Below are 13,715 nucleotides of genomic sequence, written 5' to 3'. Positions count from 1 at the left end.
TTCAGAAAATAAATGTGGAGACGGGGATAAGACACAGCTAGGAAGTGCTGCTCCCACTGAGAGCAACCAAATCATCTAGTAAACTGCCATAATTTGGAAAGATCTTCAGTAGAAATGCCAAGAGTGCATGGAGGTGACACTGGATGAACAGCACAGCCTTGCATCTCAGCCTTAGCACATTGCTCCACCTGAGTACTTTCCTGGTGACCAGGGAGCACATCACATCCCTCAGTGAAGCCAGAGCCTGACCCTAAGCTAAGGTACATCCTGGCAACCCAAAGGCTGTGGCTTACAGCTTAGGAGTACTAAGGATCTGTGGCTTAGGAGCTAAGATCTATGGCCAGCACTGGTGGGCAGGTGGTGGGGAGGGGTAGAAGCCTCATTCTCAGAACACTAAAAGGGGTGAGACATGTGAGTTCCTGAGTAGGAGTGGGAGCAGAGTGTGTCTCCCTCCACAGGTGTGGTCTAGAAAGGATGTGGCCTATCTCTCTGCCACAGCCCATGTCCAAGGGGGCCCCAAAGCCCAGAACACCTAACAAAAAAAGTGGGCATAGGAGCAGATGAGGGGGCTATCTCTCTCCCTTTCACACTGGAGAGTATGCCTGCCAACCTGACTGAGTACAAAATAGCTTTGTGGCTGAGTAGTGGCCTAGCTACCAGCCATTACTCTCCAGCAGCACATTAAAAAGTTAATACACCACAATCATGCAGGCTGTGTCACTGGAGTGCAAGGCTTGGTCAACATACACAAATTGATAAATGTGATTTGCCACATAAACAGAATTAAGAGCAAAAACCATATGATCATCTCAATAGTTGCAGAAAGATTCTTCAGTAAAATGCAACATTATTTCATCATGAAAGCCCTCAAGAGACTAGGCATCAAAGGGCCATACATAAAAATAATAAGAGCCATCTATCATGAACCCACAGTCAACATCATACTGAATGGGCAAAAGCTGAAATCATTTTCCTTGTGAACTGAAGCAAGACAAGGATGCCCACTGTCACAACTCCTATTCAACACAACATTAGAAGTCCTAGTCAGAGAGATCAGGCAAGAGAAAAAAAAGAAGACATCAAAATAGGAAAAGAAGAAATCAAACTATCTCTCCTTGCCAACAAAATTATTCTATACTTAGAAAAACCTAAAGACTTCATCAAAAGGCTACTAGAATTTATAAATAATTTTTGCAAGGTTTCAGGACACAAAATTAATTAATAAAAATCAGTAGTATTTTTATACATCAGTAATTTCTAGGCTGAGAGTCATATCATAAACACAATCCCATTTACAATAACCACAAAGAAAATGAAATACCTAGGAATACAACTAAGAAAGAAGGTGAAAGATAAATACAAGGAGAAGTACAAAACACTGCTGAAATACATCATAAATAAATGAAACAAACGGGAAAACATTCCATGATCACGGATTGAAACAATTAATATCATTAAAATGGCTGAATTGTCCAGTGCAATTTACAGATTTAACAGCCTTTCTATCAAACTGCCAATGTCATTCTTCACGGAATTAAAAAAAATACATTTCTAAAATTCATGTGGAACCAAAAAAGAGTCCAAATAGACAAAGTAAACTTAAACAAAAAGAACAAAGCTGGAGGCATCACATACCAGACTTCAAACTGTACTAAAAAGCCACAGTAATCAATACCAGTTAGAATGGCAATCATTAAAAAGTCAGGAAACAACAGGTGCTGGAGAGGATGTGGAGAAATAGGAACACTTTTGCACTGTTGGTGGGACTGTAAACTAGTTCAACCATTGTGGAAGACAGTGTGGCAATTCCTCAGGGATCTAGAACTAGAAATACCATTTGACCCAGTCATCCCATTACTGGGTATATATCCGAAGGATTATAAATCATGCTGCTATAAAGACACATGCACATGCATGTTTATTTTGGCACTATTCACAATAGCAAAGACTTGGAACAAACCCAAATGTCCATCAATGACAGACTGCATTAAGAAAATGTGGCACATATACACCATGGAATACTACGCAGCCATAAAAAAAAAAAAAAGATGAGTACACGTCCTTTGTAGGGACATGGATGCAGCTGGAAACCATCATTCTCAGCAAACTATCACAAGAACAGAAAACCGAACACCACATGTTCCCACTCATGGGTAGGAATTGAACATTGAGAACACTTGGACACAGGAAGGTAAAGATCACACACCGGGGCCTGTCATGGGGTGGGGATAGGGTGAGGGATAGCATTAGGTGACACACCTAATGTAAATGATGAGTTAATGGGTGCAGCACACCAACATGGTACATGTATACATATGTAACAAACCTACACGTTGTGCACGTGTACCCTAGAACTTAAAGTATAACAAAAATAAACAAATAAATAAATAAAAAGAAAGAAAAACAGACACATAGACCAATGGAACAGAATAGAAAACAGAAATAAAGCTGCGTGCCTGTAGCTATCTGATCTTTGATAGCTTTTTTTTTTTTTTGGTAGACTTTTCTTTATAGACTGAGAAAAGCAAGTAATAGTGAAAGGACTCCCTATTCACTAAATGAAGTTGGGATAGCTGCCTAGTCATATGCAGAAGAATAAACTGGACCCCTACCTATCACTATGATCAAAAATTAACCCAAGATGGAAGAAATATTTAAGTGTAAGACCTCTAATTATATAGATCCCTGAAAAAACAGGAAATGCCATTCTCTACACCAATCATGGCAAATAATTTTTGGCTAAGTCCCCAAAAGCAATTGCAACAAAAACAGACATTCACAAGTGTAACCTAATTAAACTAAAGAGCTTCTTCACAACAAAAGAAACCATCAACAGAGTAAACAGGCATTCTAAAAAACAGGAGAAAGTATTTGCAAAGTATGCATACAACAGAGGTCTAAGAAACACAATCTATAGAGAACTTAAGCAAACCAACAAGCAAAAACCAATAATCCTATTAAAAAATGGGCAGAGGACATAAACAGACAGATACTTCCCAAAAGAAGACATATAAGTGGCAAACAAACATATGAAAAAATGTTCATCATCCCTAATCATCAGGGAAATGCAAAAATGCAAATCAAAAGTGAGATAACATCTCATACCAATCAGAATGGCTACTCTAAAAAAACAAAGAAAAAACCTCCAAAAACAACAGATGCTGGTGAGGCTATGGAGAAAAGAGAACAATTTTACATTGTCGGTGGGAAAATAAATTAGTTCATCCAATATAAAAAAATAGTTTAGATATTACTCAAAGAACTTAAAACAGAGCCATCGTTCAACTCAACAATCCCATTACTGGGTATATACCCAATGGAAAATAGATCATTCCACCAAAGACACAACCAGTCCGATGTTCATCCCCATGCTCTTCACAATAGCAAAGACATGGTATCAACCTAGGTGCCCATCAATGGTGTACTGGAAGAAGAAAATGTACATATTCACCATGGAATACTATGCAGCCACAAAAGTAATGAAATCATATCCTTTGCAAAAACATGGATGGAGCTGGATGCCCTAATACTAAGTAAATTAAAACAGCACAGAAAACCATATACTACATGTTTTCACTTCTAACAGGGAGCAAAACATTGAGCACATATGGACATAAACATGGAAACAACAGACACTGCACACACTACAGGGAGTAGGGATGGAGGAGGAAATGGTTTGAAAAACTATCTGTTAAGTATTACGTTAATTACCTGGGTGCAACATGCACCTATAATGAACCTGCGCATGTATCCCCGGGATCTAAAATAAAAGTTGAAATTTTTAAAAAATGTATTTACACACATATACACTTGTGAATCTATGTGTGTATATGCACACACACAAAAATATATTTCTGAATCATTCTATTTGTACTAATTCTTCCAATTACAATGTACAGACTTGATTACTAAGTATGACTACTAAGTATGTTGTGATGTCTGATTTTGGTTTTACTTTGCATTTTTTATACTAATAACTGTTGATGCTGCAATTTTTTATACTTAATGTGGTAACAATATACATAAAATTTGAGAAAATATCTGTATAGACTTTTGTCCATTTAAACATTTTTTAAATTATCTAATAAATGTTCTGCTTTGAGAAATTTTTGTGTAGTTTGGAAAACATTCTTTATCAGTTGTAATTAGTAAATATATTTCTTCTAATGTGTAGTTTGTCTTTGTATTTTTAGCTGTTTATTTTGTAGAAAAAACATTTGTCAATATTGATGTACTTGGATAAATGAACTTATTTCTTCTATGGCTTGTGTTATGGTATTATATGTAAAAACTTTGATAAACACTGGGTGACACAAATGTTTTCCCATATCTCCCTTTGAATATCCTATGTCTATACCACTTACATTTTGTTCAACACACATTCAAATTAATTTTTCAATAAAACAAGAGTTATGTCAGGAGATTCAAATTTTTAACATTTCATATGAACATTAAATGTTTCCAACAGCATGGAAATGATGGAAAGACTATCATTTTTCCATTGATTTACATTCATGTCTCTGTCAACTATTAGTTGTGTGTATTTGAGTAGGTCTATTTTGAAGTTCTGTATTCTATTTTATTGATCACTGTGTCCATGCTTTTGCCAGTCCATAATATTGTAGTCTTATAGTGAGTCTTGAAATTGGGTACTGGGAGTTGTCCCATTTTGTTCTTCTGTTTTAAAAAAGTTTGTAATTTCTCTTTCTTTTCCTATAAATTGGAGTATCAGTTTGTTAACATTTACAAAAGATCTTTCTGATATTTTTGTTGGGATTACACAGAATCCACAGGTTAAATTATCATTTTACCAATATGGATAATAAATATACACAGAGCAGTTATTCATTTGTATATTCTTTCATTTTGTCATCATTATTTAGTATTATTCAGTATAAAGTCTCTCTCTCTCTATATATATATAAGCTTCATATATATATATATATAAACGCTTCATATATATATATATAAACTTTTTTATTTATAAATGAGTTTCCTTTTTTGGTATACTATGAATTTATTGTTTTTCTTTTGTTTTTACTCGTATTTTTAATTAAACTTGAATGCTCCCTTTGAGCAAGGCTTTCATCCAGTGAATATACCAAGTAGACTAGCCTTGGGTTGCTGTTAGGGAAACAGTTTGCCATGCCGGGAACTAATCAGGATGCATATTGATTTTGAAAATTGATCAGTATAAGCCACCATCACTTTTGTCCTGATCTCAGACAAGAGGTAGCCACAAAGTGATAACCCTTTTTGGGGGGCAGTCACATTCAATATTCCAACTGCATTACTAAATGGTGCAGATTAGGAGGTGAGGAAAGTAGAAGGAGAAAATGAATATATTAGTTTTCCAACACTCAGCCATACCAGATTCCTATAGCCCATTGTTGAGTGGCTTTTGTGATAAAAGGAGCAGAGTTAATAGGCTCCAAATGTTCCAGGAAACAGAAACATGCACAGATTAATTTCAAGGGCTACAAATATGTGAATAGGGTCATCTGACAGTAATCCGAAAAAAATATCAGCAGTGGTAAGGCACCATGGATAGCCCAAAAGGGGTCTCACAAGTCTGATATAGTCAATCTGTCAGTAGCAGATGAGAACCATTCTTTGCATAATATGGTCTCCCCAACTACAAGTCAAATAGGCCAGCTTCTGGCAGATGAGTAAGTATGACGTGCAGTGGCAGCTTCTGTGTCATAAACATATTGCCCTTAACTTTCTACTCAGTCTTTAACAGTGAATATTTCATGATGAATCCAGGCAGCAAATAGTGGCAGTCTAGTTGGTACAAGCTGAATCAGCACCTTGATTTCAGTCTCATCAGAAAATGGGCCTTTAGGTTGGGTATCTACAAGTGTGACCTTCAGAGTTTGAACAACAACTGTGATTATGACCCCTAAGTTTGTGGACTTAAAAAGAAATTAATTTATTCTGGTAGTTTCTATTGCTTTTTTAAAGTTGCAGACTCTTGATAGCAGCTTAAGAGTTATTTAGACTATAATAGGTTTAATCAAGAAGAGTACTGGCTAGTCTGTTCAGTGACTGAAATTATCATTTTCATCTTCTGTAGAACTGGTGCTGAGGTTGAATAGCTATGGTAGCCTAGTTGGGCACCACCAGGTTTATGTTTAGCTGAGACATCTGTGAATCAGGCCCAGAAATTTCAGAGATTTTATGACTTGAGTGCCCCATTAAGCTAGGAACTTTCTATCTGGGGCAGAGTGGGAGATGAAGAGTTTCTTTAAAGCATTATCTGTCACTTTTTAAATTTAAAGCTAGTGCCCTTTGTGATGTGTTCCTAAATCTATCATTTGCATTTAACAAGCAAAGCTTTTTAGGCTTTTCCTGTCCTATTAGTCATAGAATCTGAGTTGACAAAAAATTAAATGTGAATATAAAACCTGACATTCCTAATGCCTCCATTTAAACTTGACCAGAGTCTATGAAAACCTAATAGTTGCTTAATAATAATAATAATAATAATAATAAACCCGAGAGCCATGTCAGGGAGGCAAGGAGTCCAAAATCTCAAAGGGCACCTCTGTAAGTTGGCTGCCTCTCTTTCTCAGCAGCTCTAATCAACAGAACCATCAGTCACAGAGATGGGTGCTCTCTCCAATATCCAATGAACCCAATAATATTGTGTGGATTTTTCTCAGTGAAGGTCAGAGAGATAGCAGTTTTTTCTTGATTGCTGTTAGCAGTGAGTTGTGACTCTGCTCACATAGTCCCAAGGAACTTTACTTTGCAAGCAGAAGCAAGCCTCTCAATTTTATCAGGATTTATCAGCCAACCCTGCTGAAGGAGTTGTGATAATACTAATCAGGACAATGGGCGCTGAGAATTCTGACTTGCCAAATACAGAACACTATAGAGTGAGAACGTTGGACAGTGGGTAGAGGCATCATTCATGTTAAAATATTACCTATATACCAGCAGAAAATCAATGGGAAGTTTGACCCACTAGCCTGTCTTTACCTGTAGCTGTTCCTCCACAATGATGTTTCCCCCTGGAAGTTTTGGCATAGGGATGTGCAAACTTATGCCACATCAATTCCTATTATATATTCACATATAAAACCAACAGCAGCAGTATATTTAATTAGCCTGTAGGGCCTCACCTACAAAGTCATACTATATTACCTCACCAACTGTCAACCCTGGTCACAATCCATCATTAAACCTCTGCCCACAGGATGGGGTTGGACAGTGACTTTGATGCCTATATCTAATAGGGCCATAACATTTTGTAGCCTCCTAACCCCAGTTCCCCAGCATACCCACCCAAGTGCAATGGTCTTCAATCTTCACTGGAATTGGGAGACTTCATCTTCTCCCATACTTATTATTTTTCTTTTTTTGCCTTTTATACTCATTTTATTTTATTTTTATTTTTTCTTTATTTCTTCTAAAAAAGTAAAAAACAAAAAAACAAAAAAACAGGATACATGTACAGGTTTGTTACATAGGTATACATGTGCCATGGTAATTTGCTGCACTTATTGACCCATCTTTTAAGTCCCCTCCCCTCACCCTACCCCCCGAATAGGCCCTGTGAATTCAGATTCATAGCTGAATTCTATCAGAAATACAAAAAGTAACTGGAACCATTCCTTCTGAAACTATTCCAAACAATTGAAAAGGGGGTACTCCTCCTTAACTCATTTTATGAAGCCAGCATCATCCTGATACCAAAACTGGGAAGAGACACAACAACCAAAAGAAAACTTCAGGCCAATATCCCTGATGAACAATGATGTGAAAATCCTCAAGAAAATAGTGGGAAACCAAATTCAGCAGCACATCCGAAGTCACAATTAAGTTGACTTCATCCCTAGGATGCAAGATCCGTTCAACAAATGCAAATCAACAAACATAATCCATCACATAAACAGAACCAAACACAAAAACCACATGATTTTCTCAATAGATGCAGAAAAGGCCTTTTATAAAATTCAACATTGCTTCATGTTAAAAACTCTCAGTAAATTAGGTATTGATGGAACATATCTCAAAATAATAAGAGCAATTAATGCAAACCCACAGCCAATATCATACCGATTTTTTTTTCTTAAAGGAAGTGTAATCAGGATACAGGGCAAGAGGGGGATCACAGGGCATGGAGAGAGACAGCAATTCTACAACACTAAGCAAAGCACATTTACTTCTGTTTTCAAAAACTTCATGACAGGTGCTCAGAGTTCCCCAAAACAGATTTTCAATTTGATGCACCTAAAGTTCTGTGTCCACTTTGGGTATCCCTTCTCTTAGCAGCAGCAGACACATTGCCTTCTGGGTGCGCTTGCTGCCTCACTGACACTTTCCCTTGCTGCCCCATGATAACATTCCATCTTCCCCCAACTCAAAGGGCAATGTACAAAAACCAAACTATGTTCAAGGAACTTATTTTAATTATCCCTATTGACACAGCCTCTAAACATCCATTAACAGATAGTCCCTAATCAGTGGGAACCCTTACTCTCCCCCATCACCCACCACATGTAAAGCATTTGCTATCAGATCCTATTGAATTTTCTTAAATGCCCTAGCTGGCCTATGGGGAGCCATTGTGCTTTTCTGTGGAAGCCATATCTCTGTTAGCATCCCATCCTCATCCCTACAAAGTGTCAAGAACTGTGATGGGTTAAAGATTTTACCCTACTGGCATGACAATTTTTGGGCATCTCATCTTCCTAGATGATGGAAGAAGACAAGAGACTCCTGTGTCAGAGGCAAAAGACATGATTACTTAGGGCACAAGGAGCATGGATTCTCTTGCTCCCCAATTCCTATAGGGGTGATGCAGAGGTAGACCAGGCAAATGCTGCATAGTAGTTGAGGAACCTCAAACTGTAGTAACCCCAATCTATTATGAGGGATTGGGAGCTCCATTTTTGTCCTGAAAGGAGACCTTGTCTCTTTTGTACTAGACATCAAACAAACCAGACTTCTGCCTTGGAGTGGTCATATGTCTAACCTCCCTGGCTATTTGCCATGAAAACATCACTGGCAAGACCAAGAGCTTCGGTTCCCCTGCTTATGATACTTGAAATGTTACACATTAAGAAGCATTATCTTAAAACAAGATCCTCATACAAGGACCCACCCTTGGCAAAGCAACACCTTAAGTTATTCAGCAATGGAATCAAGATCTATTTTGACCCATCGTGTGAAAAACTCTGACAGGCCATGTATGTTTCAGAGATTTCTGTGGGATTGACCCAGGCTTTACTTGGACTTCATCATGGTTCAACTTTATTTTTTTTTTCTTTGCCTTATTATGCTCCTCCTATTCTCTATTCAGATGTCAATTTTAATAAATACATAACACCATAGTCCTTACTCAATGCCTGCTTTTAAAGATTTCATCCTGTGGCCAAAAAAATAGTTCTGTTCTTTCCTTCTTTTTTTTTTTTTTTTTGACAGGGTCTCTCTCTGTCACCCAGGCTCGAGTACAGTGGTGCAGTAACAACTCACTGCAGCCTTGACCTTCTTAGCTCAGGTGATCCTCCTACCTCAGCCTCCAGCGTAGCTGGGACTACAGGACATATCACCATGCCCAGCTAATTTTTGTGTTTATTATTATTCTTTTCTTAGAGATGGGGTTTCACTGTGTTGCTCAGGTTTGTTTCCAACTCTTGAGCTTAAGTTATCTGCCCACCGCAGCCTCTCAAAGTACGAAATGTTTCTATTCTTATTGGTGCCATTTGTTGTTGCTGTGGGCATTTGAGTCTAGGTGCTTTGCTCTATTAACTCTGTTATCAACTCTGCCTTCCACTTTCCATTTTTCAGACTTCTACTCTATCATATTTCTTCTTTTCTCTCCAGGTAACTATATTTTTCACCCCTTGTTGGCATTGTTTTTTGTTATTTAATTGAAGAGACAGACAATAGCACATACAGTGAACTGCCATGTTTAACTGAGTCTTCTGGTATAATTTTAAAGCAATTTTTTAAAGTCCTCCTCACTTTTCTATGTTGTTTCACATAAAAGAGGCTTTTTCCAAATAGGTTAGAAGTAAAATAGGTATACAAAAGTTGTCATTTTCAACAATAAATATATTTCAAGGCTATTCTTCCCTCATATTTTGTGGGAGTTTTCTCAACATACACTACAAAATAACTGCATTGATTTTATACATACATATATATAATATATGTATTTTTTCCCTATTTGTCTGTTTTATTTTGTTCTCTGTTCCCTCTTTGTGCTAACGGATTTTGATTCCTGAAGAAAAAGAAGCCTGCAACCAGGGGAATTTAGCCTTTCTACACCTCCTGCTGTGACTGCCTCCATGGCTTTCTGCTTTAAGTTGCTTGAGATGCACGCACAGCAAACACCACTAACCTGAAACTGCACATCTACAGAAATGCAGCAAAACTGCTTTACAAATAGCTTTTCCCTTTAAAACAAATACACCTAATTTTCTTTTTTGACTTTACATTTCAAAATGTATGTTAGTATATAAATGATACACTCCTTGAATTTTTACATTAAAAACAATAGATAACATTAAAATCAAACTGAAATATATCATTTTAAAAGAGTTGTAATTTATTAATGGTTTTTAAATTTTATATACTTTTAATTCTAAACTGCAATTCATACAGTATATTATCATATATATAATGATAAGACATGTTATAATGATTTATCAATAAAAAATTGAAAGTGATAGCATGTATGTGGTTAAAATGCTTACCCAGATATCTTAGATTCACCTGGTAATCTCTCCATAGCAATCCTTGCATGCTTATCTTTATTTTTCCCCATATGTGTGAGGAATTATCTAATCGTTCATGCTAAATTGCTTTCAACTTTCTACTGCAAATTTATTTTTAGCAAAAAAACAAAATGCTAAATTTGAGCAGCATCAATTTTGTATTGAAATATGTTACCGTTAGAATTTTATTCAATTCTTAAATTGATTCTTTGCCATGGATAGAAACTATACTCTCACCTTCGATTTCTGTTCAATAATAGTGTTTTTTTTTTTTTTTTTTTTTTTAATCTGCTTAGGTGTACTGTTTTGTGAGTGGTAAGCAGAGGTTTGTTTGTGCTGTTGCCGGAAGTACAAGAGGGATTACTAATCATATTAAAAGAAAACAAGAAATAATGTCTTACTTAAGTATTTTAGCTTGGACTATATAGCAGAGATCTCTAAGCATTCCTGAGAAATCACCAACAAAACAAAATTACTAACAGCAAAGATATTATGACTTGTCTGACTCATTCTCATTTGGCTCCAAGATTTATAATCAGAATATACAGCCATAAATTATTTATTGATTAACTCTAATTTTATTATCAGGAATTACAATAAACAAATTGATTATCTTCATTTAAAGAGATACAAAATTAGTAATATCTTCTAAATTTAATGCCACGAAAATTATGCCATTATTTTATTTACACCTATGATCATAGTAACTACTACAAAAGCTCATCTTACCTTTATCTATTAACTTGAGTTCTAAGTAGGTCACTCTGCCAAAGTATAGTAAAATTACCATGTTCCTCTGAGTACAATGATGGATTTTGAAAGTCAAGTAGTAAATTAGAGTCTCAGGATAATTCCAAAGAAAGAATTTTGCACAAACAGTCATGAGCATTTAGGTTCAACAAAGAACAATGTGAGAGTCTAAAAAAAGTTTAAATGTCAGAATGACGGGTAAGTTCCCTAGACACCTACACCATTCTTATTTTTAGCAATTTTAAATGATAAATCTTGCTAAGATTAGGTTTCTGCTTCAGGCAGTTTTCTTTCCCTGAATTAGCAAGATATTCTAGATCCTTTTAAATTACATTTTAGGATTTCATTCTTAGTGTAGTTTCTTTTGTAATGTAAACTAGGACTTAATAATATGTTTATTAATTAATAATCATGAAGATTTTCTAAGATGTATTTAATTATTATATAATTTTATTGACATTTGGACTTCATTATGGAGTTCTTCATCTTGGGTCTTATAGTAAATGTTCTTTTCCATTGCTATTCACATAATTGGAGAACAAAATAAAGGGAAACCAAGAGTAAAACTCACCCTTGGTAAATCATCTAGCTATCCATTTCTATGTGCTTACTTCCCTTCATATAATCCCACTCACTAAAAAAAAAAATTAGTACAGTATTAGAATTTCTCTCCAAAATCTGACAGCAATGTGTAGAAAAACAAATTTAATAAACTCTTGAATTAAAAAAAAAAACATAGTTTGAATTGGATTCAGGTGTCTGCACTGAGGAATTCAGATGATCTAAAGCCTGGGGATGAAACTGTGTAGTAACTTTTAACCTCTGCAGGCAGAAGCTTTGCGGTTGAGCTCACAGCAGAGGAATATTTACTCTTTTCTTTTCTCCTTAGCCAAGTCTTCCAGATGGTGAGTAAATCTTGGCCACAGGTCTGGAACATTCTTTTCTTTTCTTTTTTTCTTTTTTTAAAAATGTCTTCTAAAAATAAATCAGAACGTGCATGTATTTACATATGTATCCATGTTCCAGGGTAGTTTACTGTACCTATTGACCCACCCTCTATGCCTCCCCTCAGCCCCCAATCCCTACCAGGCCCTGGAGTGTGCTGTTCCTCTCTCTGTGTCCACATTTTCTTAATGTTCAGCTCCCACTTATGAATGAGAACATGTGGTGTTCGGTTTTCTGTTCCTATATTAGTTTTCTGAGGATGATGGCTTCCAGCTTCATCCATGTCCCAGCAAAAAAAAAAAATCCTTTTTATGGCTGCATAGTATTCCATGGTGTATATGTACCACATCTTCTTTATCCAGTCTATCAATGATGGGCATTGAGGTTGGTCCCATGTCTTCGTTCTTGTAAATAGTACAGAAATAAACATATGTGTGCATGTGTCTTTATAGTAGAATGATTTATATTCCTTTGTTTATATACTCAGTAATGGGATTACTGGGTCAAATTGTGTTTCTGGGTCTAGATTCTTGAAGAATCACCATACATTCTTGCACAATAGTTGAACTAATTTACATTCCCACCAACAGTGTAAAAGTGTTCCTGTTTCTCTACAACCTCACCAGCATCTATTATTCCCTGACTTTTTAATAATCACTGTTCTGACTGATATGGGATGGTATTTCATTGTGGTTTTCATTAACATTTCTCTGATGATCAGTGATGCTGAGCTTTTTTTCCTATGTTTGTTGGCCGCATAAATGTCTTCTTTTGGGAAGTGTCTGTTCATATCCTTTGCCCACTTTTTAATGTTTCTTTTTTTTTTCTTGTAAATATGTTTAAGCTCCTTGTAAATTCTGGATACTAGACGTTTGTCAGATTGGTGGATTGGAAAAATTTTCTCCCATTCTGTAGGTTTCATGTTCACTCTGATGATAGTTTCCTTCACTGTGTAGAAGCTCTTTAGTTTAATTAGATCTCATTTGTCAATTTTGGCTTTTGTTGCAATTGCTTTTGGTGTTTTTTATCATGAAGTCTTTGCCCATACCTATGTCCTGAATGGTATTTCCTAGGTTTTCTTGTAGGGTTTTTATGGTTTGGGGTTTTAAATTTAAAAGTTTTAATCCATCTTGGGTTAATTTTTGGACATGCTTTTATCTTCCTAAATTTTGCATTGAAACTCCTTCATATTTTATGATGTTCCTAAACTATAGTTCCCTCTATCTTTGTTTACAAGCAGGGTCTTTCTTCATTGTCAAATTATCTGCCTTGCCTTGTTCTTTCTTTTCT

This window comes from Colobus angolensis, unplaced genomic scaffold (genome assembly GCF_000951035.1).
Source record: "Colobus angolensis palliatus isolate OR3802 unplaced genomic scaffold, Cang.pa_1.0 Scaffold191, whole genome shotgun sequence".
Lineage (NCBI taxonomy): Eukaryota > Metazoa > Chordata > Mammalia > Primates > Cercopithecidae > Colobus > Colobus angolensis.
This window is presented reverse-complemented; position numbering follows the sequence as displayed.